Genomic DNA, 13,491 nt, shown 5'->3' with positions numbered 1-13,491 from the left:
CTAGCATCCGTTGTGATTATGAACTGCTTCGTGAAATCAGGATACTCTAAGTTCGGGGGTTAACCACTTTCTCTCCCAGTTCCTGGAAAACTGCTTCCCGCAGAGTCGACCAGTCGTAGTTTGCTCCTTTCTTGAGCAATTCTGTAACTGTTTCAGCATCCCCCGTCGGAGGGTGGACTCCTTCCTTGGACATGGGTGTGTGTTTTGTTCTTAGCGTAAGTTAGTTTAATTTAGATTAAGCAGTGTGTAAGCTTACGGACCGATGACCTCAGCAGTTAGTTTCCGTAAGACCTTACCACACATTCCCACATTTTTCAACATCCAGCTGAACTCCATGATGAAACGACGCTAAAATGGTCAGATCCCTAGAAAGTTCTCTAAGTACCTTGTGGTATTGGGATTGGCTACCATTTTATCGCTCTCACCTTCCGTGGGTCGACTTTTAATGTTTCTGCCGTAATTGCGTGACCTCAGTAAGTTACTTCTTTCCGTAGGAACTCAGACTTGTACGTAATTTTAAACTGAGCAATCGGAACCTCTCAAACGTTTCTTCCAGTCCGACATTCTGCTCTCATAATGTAGCACCGAAAACGAAACGTCATCTACATATACGATTACGTTGTGTCTCGATATCTGGTTAGTACAGTATTCATCATTATCTGAACAATGGCTCCACTATCTTGCATGCCTCAGTGATACAGATAGCCGTACCGCAGGTGCAACCACAACGGAGGGGTATCTGTTGAGAGGCCAGACAAACGTGTGGTTTCTGAAGAGGGGCAGCAGCCTTTTCAGTAGTTGCAGGGGCAACAGTCTGGATGATTGACGGATATGGCCTTGTAACACAAACCAAAACAGCCTTGCTGTGCTGGTACTGCGAACGGCTGAAAGCAAGGGGAAACTACAACCATAATTTTTTCCGAGGGCATGCAGCTTTACTGTATGGTTGAATTATGATGGCGTCCTCTTGGATAAAATATTCCGGAAATAAAATTGTCCCCCATTCGGATTTCCGGGCGGGGACTATTCAAGAGGACGTCGTTATCAGGAGAAAAAAAAAAAAACTGGTGTTCTACGGGTCGGAGCGTGGAATGTCGGATCCCTTAATCGGGCAGGTAGGTTAGAAAATTTAAAAAGGGAAACGGATAGGTTAAAGTTCGATATAATGGGAATTAGTTAAGTTCGGTGGCAGGAGGAACAAGACTTTTGGTCAGGTGAATACAGGGTTATAAATACAAAATCAAATAGGGATAATGCAGGAGTAGGTTTAATAATTAATAAAAAAATAGGAGTGTGGTAAGCTACTACAAACAGCATAGTGAACGCATTATTGTGGCCAAAATAGACACGAAACCCACGCCTAGTACAGTAGTACAAGTTTATAAGCCAGCTAGCTCTGCAGATGACGAAGAAATTGATGAAATGTATGATGAGATAAAAGAAATTATTCAGATAGTGAAGGGAGAAGAAAATTTAATAGTCATGGGTGACTGGAATTCGGTAGTACGAAAAGGGAGAGAAGGAAACGCAGTAGGTGAATATGGAATGGGGGTAAGAAATGAAAGAGAAAACCGCCTGGTAGAATTTTGCACAGAGCATAAGTTAATCATAGCTAACACTTGGTTCAAGAATCATGAAAGAAGGTTGTATACATGGAAGGAGTCTGGAGATACTAGAAGGTATCACATAGATTATATAATGGTAAGACAGAGATTTAGGAACCAGGTTTTAAAATGTAAGACACTTCCAGGGTCAGATTTGGACTCTGACCACAATCTATTGGTTATAAACTGTAGATTAAAACGGAAGAAACTGGAAAAAGGTGGGAATTTAAGAAGATGGGACCTAGATAAACTGACTGAACCAGAGGTTGTACAGAGTTTCAGAGAGAGCATAAGGGAATAATTGACAGGAATTGGGGAAAGAAATGCAGTAGAAGAGGAATGGGTAGCTTTGAGGAATGAAATAGTGAACGCAGCAGAGGATAAAGTAGGTAAAAAGACGAGGGCTAGTATAAATCCTTGGGTGACAGAAGAAATATTGAATGAAAGGAGAAAATGTAAAAATGCAGTAAATGTAGCAGGCAAAAAGGAATACAAACGTATCAAAATGAGATCGACAGGGAGTGCAAAATGGCTAAGCAGGGATAGCTAGAGGACAAATGTAGGGATGTAGAGTCTTATCTCACTTGGGGTAAGATAGATACTGCCTACAGGAAAATTAAAGAGACCTTTGGAGAAAAGAGAACCACTTGTATGAATATCAAGAACTGAAATGGAAACCCAGTTGTAAGCAAAGAAGGGAAAGGAGACAGGTGGAAAGAGTATATAGAGGGTCTATACAAGGGCGATGTACTTGAGGACAATATTATGGAAATGGGAGAGGATGTAGATGTAGATGAAATGGGAGATATGATACTGCGTGAAGAGCTTGACAGAGCACTGAAAGACCTAAGTCGAAACAAGGCCCCGAGAGTACACAACATTCCATTAGAACTATTGACAGCCTTGGGAGAGCCAGTCCTGACAAAACTCTACCATCTGGTGAGCAAGATGTATGAGACAGGCGAAATACCCTCATACTCCAAGAAGAATATAATAATTCCAATCCCAAAGAAAGCAGATGTTGACAGATGTGAAAATTACCGAACTAGCAGTTTAATAAGTCACAGCTGCAAAATACTATCGCGAATTCTTTACAGACGATGGAAAAACTGGTAGTAGCCGACCTCAGGGAAGATCAGTTTGGATTCCTTAGAAATATTGTAACACTTGAGGCAATACTGACCTTACGACTCACCTTAGAGGAATGAATAAGAAAAAGCAAACCTATGTTCCTAGCATTTGTAGACTTAGAGAAAGCTTTTGACAATGTTGACTGGAATACCCTTTTTCAAATCCTAAAGACGGCAGGGGTAAAATACAGGGAGCGAAAGGCTATTTACAATTTATACAGAAACCAGATGGCAGTTATAAGAGTCGAGGGGCATGAAAGTGAAGCAGTGGTTGGGAAGGGAGTAAGACAGGGTTGTAGCCTTTCCCCCATGTTATTCAATCTGTATATTGAGCAAGCAGTAAAGGAAACAAAAGAAAAATTTGGAGTAGGTATTAAAATCCATCGAGAAGAAATAAAAACTTTGAGGTTCGCCGATGACACTGTAATTCTGTCAGAGACAGCAAAGGACTTGGAAGAGCAGTTTAACGGAATGGACAGTGTCTTGAAACGAGGATATAAGATGAACATCAACAAAAGCAAAACGAGGATTACGGAATGTAGTCGAATTAAGTCTGGTGATGCTGAGGGAATGAGATTAGGAAATGAGACACTTAAAGTGGAAAAGGAGTTTTGCTATTTGGGGAGCAAGATAACTGATGACAGTCGAAGTAGAGAGGATATAAAATGGAGACTGGCAATGGCAAGCAAAGCGTTTCTGAAGAAGAGAAATTTGTTAACATCGAGTACAGATTTAAGTGTCAGGAAGTCGTTTCTGAAAGTATTTGTATGGAGTGTAGTCATGTATGGAAGTGAAACATGGACGATAAATAGTTTGGACAAGAAGAGAATAGAAGCTTTCGAAATGTGGTGCTACAGAAGAAAGTTGAAGATTAATGGGTAGATCACATAACTAATGAGGAGGTATTGAATTGGATTGCTGAGAAGAGGAGTTTGTGGCACAACTTGAGTAGAAGAAGGGATCAGGTGGCAGGACATATTCTGAGGCATCAAAGGATGACCAATTTAGTATTAGAGGGAAGTGTGGAGGGTAAAAATCGTAGAGGGAGACCAAGAGATGAATTCACTAAGCAGATTCAGAAGGATGTAGGTTGCAGTAGGTACTGGGAGATGAAGAAGCTTGCACAGGACAGAGTAGCATGGAGAGCTGCATCAAACCAGTCTCTGGACTGAAGACCACAACAACAACAAACACGCGTTTCGCCTTCATTCTTTGTAAGGTATCTTCAGTAGCCTGAAATCTACACATTATACAATTTAGTTTACATTTTGAGACGATGTATATATAGATTATAAACAGTTCCAGCGCGTGGCTTTTCTGTGATGCAGTAATAATATAAAATTATGCTTACAGGTTCCATGGATCTTGTTCTACATGTTCTGTTTTTGTTCCGTTTTTGGGTCTGTTCTTCTTATAAACGCCATTTGAATTTTTTTTTTCAGACTTCACAGCACTAGGAACGGAACACTTGTTTAGATGCTATGTTTGGATGGTGTTGCTGACTGCAGAATGTTATTGCCAAAGATCGGATGTTTTTGCCAACTATTGTGTGAAATTTTGTGACATCTGTTTTTGTGTGGGGTGTGTGAATTGGTATTTGCTTTGGCATGGTTAGGTTATGGTATGTGAATTTCCTTCTTTCTAATTTATTATTTTTATTTTTATGTATTGCTTATTTTTTAGTGTGTGAATGTGTGTGTGTGTGTGTGTGTGTGTGTGTGTGTGTGTGTGTGTGCGTGTGTGTGTGTGTGTTTGTCTATTTGTTCTTCTTTTGGTATGATTTTTTTATTATTATAATTATTTTTTATTTTTCTCTATTTATTTACTATTTTAATTATGTGTGTGTGTTTTGTATACATGTGTTTTGTGTGTGTGTGTGTGTGTGTGTGTGTGTGTGTGTGTGTGTATGTGTGGGTGAGAGAGAGAGAGAGAGAGAGAGAGAGAGAGAGAGAGAGAGAGAGAAAGAGAGAATATGCATTTGTTTTAATGTGACTGCATGAGCAAGTGGAGTGATTTTTATATGATTTCTTTTATTAAGAGTAGTAGAGAGTCTGTATTGATGTGTGTCACGTATCACATGTTCGTTTTCAGCAATGGCTTTCTGGATGTGGAAATTTTCTTTCATTTGTATCAGTCATTTGTCATTGTTGTTCATACTGAGTCTTTTCATAGCTTGTTCCGTGTTTGTAGAATAGTGATTGTGGTGTTTTAAGTGTTCTGCAAATGTGGAATGATTTGTTTCATACTTTCCATCATTGATATGTCCTTTATAACATCTTTTAAAATACCTGTATCTCATGTCTATACATACTGCATGACAACTTTGACATCCAAGTTCATATATTCCTGATCCGTGGAACTTGTCCCTCTTGATGGTTGCTTGGCTTAAGCTTGATTAGAGGGTTTGCACAGTTTTATATGCTATTTGGAAGCCCTGATTCTTTAGCATATTTGCCATTCTGTGCATTAATTTGTGTGTGTAAGTCTAGTGTGCCATCTATTTCTTTTCTGTGTTATGTTGTCACTGAGTATATGATGAGTGAGTTTGTGAGTTTTCAGGCTTGTCAGTTTTTTTGCATTCTGGGAATATTGGGTATGTTATGCTCGATTTGTATTTTTGTTTTTATTTTTTAATCGAGTCTGACGTACCTATTGTACCTAGCTATTTGTGTGATTGCATTCATTGCTTTTTCATACAATGTAATTTCTCTTGCTGAGCGGAATAATATTTACTATATGTAACATATGTCTTAGTACTGCAAGCTCCTGGTTGTGGATATTATTAGATGTGAAATATATTATTGTGTCTGTGGCCGTTGGTTTCCTGAAAATATCAAATGTATGTTTGCTATTTTCTTCCATTATTCTTATGTCAAGAAAATTTATTTGATATCCTTTTTCTTTCTCTTTATAAAATCATATAAAACTCACACTTTAAAAAAAGAAAAAGGAGGGTAAATAAATTTTCTTGAAGTAACAATAATAAAAGAAAATAAGAAACATACAGAAAACCAACGAACACAGAATCAATAACACATTTCACATCTAATCATTCCCACAACCAGAAGCTTGTGTATATGTTATACATAGTAAGCAGGATTCCGCTCAACTAGAGAAACTAAAAAAGAAAATAAATAAAAAATTAAAAAAAGAAAGTACACATACCATCACCTCATAATGCCCAGACAAATACCATTACTTACACACAGACACACACACACACACACACACACACACACACACACACGAGCAGATCACGTATGTCACAAAATTTCATTCAACAATCTGCAATAACATTCGATCTTTGGTAATAACATTCGACAGTCGGCAACACTAACCAAAACATAGGATAAAAATAAGTGTTTGGTTCCTAGTGCCGGGCAGTTTAAAAAACAAAATTTCAAATGGAAATAATAAGAGGAAGTACAGTCCCAAAAATGGAATAAAAACACATCTTGTAGACAGCATCTACGAAAACTGTAAGTAAAATTCTAAATTACTTCTACATCATAGACAGGCCAAGCAAAAATAAAAAATATATATATACGTATTCCAGGCCACTGAAGGTGACTTGCAGAGAATAAATGCGGAACGCATATGATATGAACAACTGTGTTTGATTCAGTTGTAATGAAAGAGCCCAAAAATAAAAGTTATCAACGTACCATAACATTCTGTGGTGTTTACTTCTGTGGGCTGCTCACTGTGGTATCGCAATCCTGCGACACAGGACAGTGACATCTTATTTCTTGCTTCTTTCCTGTTGTAAGCAAAACACTGCTCTGCCTGTTCACTGTCCTCGCTCTTCCTCCAAAACTCAAGCCGATATATCCTAAGATGGGGCTTGCCAGTAGTTCTCTTAAGAGAAAATCCTATCTTTCGTACACTAAGATATTTTACTTCTCAGTAAAGATACACAGCCATGAATGGATGTCCGAATCCCACATCTGGTACCAGTTTTACTTATAATAACTCGATGTGAATCGTGACATACTTAAAAGCCCATGCACAGATCAGAGGTGGCGCGGGATTTAGGGTCCTCTGTTTATTGGCACACGAACACTATGAACAGGAGTGAAACGACGACGGGTTAAAGCTGAGATTTTTCAGGTCTCTGTGGCTGGAGACAGTACAGAAAGGCTTGGATATTATGCTAAGCAGGTAGATTTGGCGATGATAAGGAACTGAGACTCGGGGTTGGCTTACTGGTGTGCCTCTTATTGCTTCTTCATATATTAGCAATGAATATGCAGAAGTGCACAGATATTAGTTTATAACTTCAGTAAGTATAAAATAGACGAAGCTTACTAGAGTCTCCAATAAATTACTATAAAAATTACCAATAAGCTCTATAGCTTTGTTAAGATTCGGGTATACACAGTAATGCACGGTACAACAGACCACGAACGATGGAAGTGCCAGCTTCTGTTGCTCTAATCGAACCCTTAGGCAAGTCACAATGAGAGTGACTTACAGACACAGGTACATGTAGACCAATGTGTGCTGAGAACTAATAATCCCAGTTCAGATGTATATAGATGTAAGCTTTGCAAGTCCTTCATAGATAAGATAATGTTCACTCACATGGGATCCACTGTAGGCTGCCGGTCATCAGAGGCTGGAACTCTTCTGATCGCTGGACTTTTGAACTTTCTGCTCTGCCTTGCTTGGCGTTTGAGGAGTTGTACATATGTGACGTGACAGCATCGCTTTTTAATTCCAATTCGCATCAGCGAGCTTGAAATCATCGGTTCGTCAATGCATGTGACCTCTTAATGGATTGACGAAAGCGAATTATACTATATATTTCTACCTGAGTCACAAGGCCTACACCTAATATTCGTACATAGGTGATTTTTTTTTGATAGCCTATTTGATTCGGTCCTTACAAGAATTTAAAAAGGGAAATTTGTAAGTTGGAGTTAGATATATTGGGAATTTTGGAAGTTCAATGGAAGGAGGTACAAGACTGCTGGTCGTCTGAGTACTGAATAGAGGATAATGTAAGTGTAGGTCTAATAATGAATGAGAAAATTGAAATGCAGGTAAGCTGCTATGAACTGCGTAGTGAACACATGATTGTAGACACGAAGCCAACATACATTTCAGTGGCACGAGTTTATATGCCAACTGGTTCTGCACATGATGAAGAGATTGAAAGAATCTATGATGAGGTAAAAGAAATTACTCAAATAGTTAGGGAAAGGAAAATATAGCTGTGATAGGTGACAGGAATTCGATAGTTAGAAAAGGAAGAGAAGGAATGATAGTGGAACAACATGCACTGGAGGGAAACGAATGAAAGAGGAAGCTACCTGGCAGAATTTTGCATGGAGCGTAATTCAATCATTGCTAACATTTGGTTTAGGAATCAGGTAAGGAGTTGGTATATGTGAAACAGACCTGGAGACCCTGGAAAGCTTCAGACTGATTGCGTTATCGTATGGCAGTGATTTCGAAACTACAAGACATTTCCAGGGGAAGATGTGGCCTCTGATCAGAATTTATTGGTTGCAAACGGTTAGTTAAAACTTAAGAAACTGTAAAAGGGAAGCAAATTAAAGTGATTGGATATGTACAAGCTGAAAGACCCAGAGACTGTTGGCAGTTTCAAAGGGAGCAATAGGCAACGTTTAATTGACGCAGTGGAAAGGAGTAGGGTAGAGGACGGATGGGCAGCTTTGACAGATGAAATAGTAAATGCAGCAGAATATCAAGTAGGTAAAAAGAAAAAGCCTAGTAAAAATCATTGGGTAACAGAGAATATAATGAATTTAATTAGGAAGGAGAGAATATAAAAATGCGCAAATGAAGTAGACGAAAGAGAACAGAGACGTCTAAAAATAAGACTGGCAGAAAGTCCAAAATTGTTAAGCAAGAATGGCTACAGTGCAAATGCAACGCTGTAGAAGCATGTATAACTAGAGGAAAGATTGACACCGCCTATAGGAAGATTAAAGAGACCTTTCGAGAAAAGAGAAACAACTTTATGCATATCATGAGCTCAGGTGACAGCCCAGTGCTACGCAAAAAGAGGAAAGCTGAAAGGTAGAAGTAATATTTAAAAGGCCTCTAGGAAGGAAATGATCTTGAAGACCACAAACACAGAAACGCAAATGAAATGAAAAGACGTATATGAAAATGATGTGGGATATATGATACTGTGAGAAGAATTTGACATTGCACTGAAAGACATAACTCGAAACAAGGCCTCTGGACTAGTCGACATTCCCTCAGAAGAACTGTTAGCCTTCGGAGAGCCAGCCATGACAAAACTATTCCACCTAATGTGCAAGATGTATGAGAAGTGGGAAATAGGTTGAACTCGAGAAGAATGTAGTAATTCTAATTCCAATGAAAACAGGTGCCGAACTATCTGTTTAATAAGTCATGGTTGCAAAACACTGACACGAATTATTTAGAGAAGAATGGAAAAGACCTCCGTTTGAGTTTCGGTGAAATGTAGGCACATGCGAGGCAATACTGACCCTGAGACTTCGATTGGAAATTAAACCCTAATCTTCCTTCCTTCTCATAGGATATAGATTAAGGAAATGAAACCTACGTTTGTATCGTTTTTAAACTTGGAGAAAACTTTCGAGAATTTTGACTGGAGTACACTCTTTGAAATTCTGAAGATAGCGTGGATAAAATACAGGAAGCGAAAGGTTATTTACAACTTGTACAGAAACCGGATGGCAGTTACGAGAGTTGAAGGGTATGAAAAGGAAGCAGTGGTTGAGAAGTGAGTAAGACAGGCTTAGAGACTAACCCCAGTGTTAACCAGTCTGTACATTGAGCAAGCAGTAAGGGAAACCATAGAAAAATTCAGAGAGTGAATTAAAGTTCAGGCAGAAGAAATAAAAAACGTTGAGACAGAAAGACCATGGAAGAGCAGTTGAACGGAATGGATAATGTCTGGAAAAGATATTATACGATGCACATCAACAAAAGTCAAACAAGGGAAATGGATTGTAGTCAAATTAAATCCGACGATGCTGAGGAATTAGATTAGGAAATTAGACACTAAAAGTAGTAGGCGAGTTTTGCTATTTGAGCAGCATAATAACTGAACATGGTCGAAATGTAGAGGATATAAAATGGAGACTGGTTATAGTAAGGAAATCAATTTTGAAAAAGAGGAATTTGAAGTAATTGTTATGAAGTCTTTCCCGAAAGTTTGCATGTTGTGACGTAGTCACAAAAACTGAGTCTCTCTTCAGGTGAGCTTCGATGGTGCTCTTTAATACCATGATTTTCTTTGTAATGCATAACATTTTTATTCAGGCCTGAAGATGATCAATACCGACCGAAATTAATAACCTGATTACAAATAAACATTGTGATCCAAGACTGTCACTGACGACCGTTTTAATAAAATTCGACATTAAAGGGAAGGTATTTTTTACTTTTATTCAATATCACAGATTCAAAAAATTTCAAAAATATAATGCTGGTCATGCATATACATATGGATTAATGAAGGAATAATTAAAGTTCATCACTAACCTCCTTTACTGAGGAAAAATTAGAAATTACAATTTTTTACACAATTTATCATATCCACATTTTCATGTATGTTTCTTATTTAGCACTATGAATACTTTCAGGATTTGATTTGCATCTTTGCAAAGCAGTGAGTGAATTTCGTAATGTAGGATTCTTTTTTACGCAGAAATTCATGCTCTACAGCTTTTGATGATAGAAGTTGGTACGTGAGCGTAACTCTCTTTTCCGCCAAACTGGTAAAAAAAATTTCCGATCTTTGACGATCGATTGTGGCTAAACGCTTGAACCGATTTTAACTCTTAAATAGGTCATTCTTCGTGAAATTTTATGCTCTTTCATTCCGGTGTTTGGCAGTTTTTCTGTAAGATGTATCGTTTTCGGACTATTATCGAAAATTGGAAAAAAGTCCAGACATTTCGTATTTTTCGGCCCTCAGAAGTTTAGCACAGCCCAGAAATCGTAGCAGACTCATCTAACTTTTATTAGGAATGCCCAACGTCAATTAAAATTATTTCCAGCTTGTGTACATTTATTTTTCAGCAAAAGAAGGATTAGTTGAGTTTCATGGAATCTTAAAAAATGAAGAGGTCGAGTTTTGAGAAAAGTTGCTATATTCAGGCTACATTTACTACAGAAAATATTCAGTTTCGCCGTATTTTCTTTTATCCATTGCGTGAGGCTCGTGTTAACGTACCATAATCCGTTAAAACCGCATTTGGAAGAAAATGGTGTTTGTTGAGTTTTCTTAAAACTATCCTCAATTATAAAATATCTTTTGAAGGTATATGTCTGGTGTGTAGCTTTCTACAGAAGAGAAAAGTGGATTATAAGTTGTTCTGGCAAGAAGAGAATAGAAGCCTTTGAAATGTGGTGCTACAGAAGAACGCTGAAAATTACAGCAGTAGATCTTATAACTCATGAGGAGGCACTGAATCAAAATGAGGACAGAAGGAGTTTATGGAACAATTTAACTAAAATAAGGGGTCGGTTGATGGCCACATTTCGAGACATCAAGAAATTTACAATTGGGTATTGGTGAGAATTGTGTATGTCGGAGGGGTTGGGAGGAGTAAAAATTGTAGAGAGAGACCAAGGTATGGATACAGTAAACAGATTCATAAGGTTGAACGTTGCAGTACCTATTCGGAGATAAAGAAACTCGTATAGGACAGAATAGGTTGGGGAGCTAAATCAGGCCAGTCTTCTGAAGGAAGACTACAACAACAAAATTACAATATATGTCTTTCCTTACTGTTTTGACCCTCTACAGCTCTCTCAAATAGGAACGAAATTATTTCGTAAGCCTTAACGCATATCCCATCATTCTGCCACTTCTTCTTCCCAGTGTTTTCTACATGTTCTTCTTTCTCCTATGCTGCGGCGGCGAATCATCTCATTCCTTGTTTTATCAGTCCATCTAAATTGTCAACACCATTGTACAGCGCCACATCTCCTACGTTTCTGTTCTTTGATTTTTCTGGTTTTCCCGTCGTCCACGATTCGCTTTCCTATAATGCTGTGCTCCAAACGCACATTCTCAGAAATTTCTTTCTCAAATTACGGCCGATATCTGATACCAGCAAACTTCTTTTAACCAGGAATGTCCTCTTTGTCTGGTCTCTTGCTTCGCCCACCATGAGTTATTTTATTACCAGGCCAGCAGAATTTCTTCTCTTCATCTACTTCGTGGTCCCCAGTTTTGGTGTTAAGTTTATCCCTCATCTTATTTCTGTTACTACTGCTTCGATTTACTCTGAACTTGTAGTGCGTGCTCACTAGACTGCTCATTCCGTTCAACAGGTCCTGTAATTTTTCCTTACGTGACGGAATACAGCAAAGGCTTCAGCGAATCTTATCATTGACATCCTTTCTTCCTGAATTTTGTTTCCATCACTGCTACTTGATATTCAGATTGAACTGTAGGCGCGAAAGACTACGTCGTTGTTAATTGCCTGTGACGGTACGTCACATAAATGGACATTTGGAGAAAGGGAAAGGAGTTTTTGATATGAGACGTGTGAATTATAAATTATTTCAAGACTGTGTACGTGTGCGCGATGTATAACAAATAGTAAAGACCGTAAGTTATTATTATCAAAACACAAATATCGATGTAATTAACAAAACTCAGTTTTTTTGGTATAATCTCTGTGTAACATAGACCATCAAGATCAGAGACAATGCTTTGATTGAACGAGCTCTCCTGTTTTGTTTCGTCTGGCGGTAGGCCGCCATTGTAGTGCTGTCTAATAATTAACGTAAGTTTTATCTGTATTTTGAAAAATATAATAGAAATTGTCGTTAGAAAGTGTGTATATTGACTTAGTTGCCACCTCTCATGATTGCAACCATTAATTACAATTAACAAAGTTTTTACAGAACTTCGCAGTACAAGGAGCTCATCTCCCCTAGCAGGATTTAGTCGGCCATTACGCTGACTGTATTATTTAATTAAAATTTCATACCATAATATTAAATGTAAATGCGAGAGACTTCTCAATTTTGATCTTTCATTAATTTCAAAGTTAAAAAGAGTTCGTTTATTAATATTTAGAATACTGAGTGAGTTCAGTATGTTTCATTTTGGCCGCCTAACGGCAGATGAGATTCTCTCCAGTTTTGGCTTGCAAATGTTGAACAAGAAATATTGAACAGTATTACATTCCTCAACATCTCAGTTAATCTTTATGTAATTTGGTACATAAATAACCAGTAGCCCCTAAGACCCACATTAATAATTACAGTTTGCGTAAGAATACGCATATTTTCTTTTCTAAATAACAGCGCTCACGCAAACTATTTATTAGAAGGCGGTGAGCCGCGTGCTATGTTTAAAAAATATTGAGTCTTATGAATAAAACAGAGAATATACTTTATACTCAGATGTTCGGAGAAAGTTCTCTGGTTGGTATGAATAAAGCGAGTCTGAGAATATACTTCACCCGAGTATGTTCTCAGTGTGGGTTGAAGGGTGGGGGAAGTTGCTCAAAGCAAAGTATATTCTCCGATTTCGCATGAATAAAGCCAAAGAAGTTTCTCACAAGCGGAGAACATTCTCAGTTTTTGTGAGTGAGCTCCATAGCATACTTCGAGCTGAATGAGTTGTGTTGTGTTGTGTTGTGATTAAGCGTTACCGAGTGTTTTTAGCGAAAATGGCGGAATTTATGTTTCTTGAAAGGCAAAAAAAGATATACGTAGTACGCAGGAACACAGAAGTAAGGAACTGTAGAAGTTCGTGTAGATTTAAC

This window comes from Schistocerca serialis, chromosome 2 (assembly GCF_023864345.2).
Source record: "Schistocerca serialis cubense isolate TAMUIC-IGC-003099 chromosome 2, iqSchSeri2.2, whole genome shotgun sequence".
NCBI classification, from domain to species: Eukaryota; Metazoa; Arthropoda; class Insecta; order Orthoptera; family Acrididae; genus Schistocerca; species Schistocerca serialis.
This window is presented reverse-complemented; position numbering follows the sequence as displayed.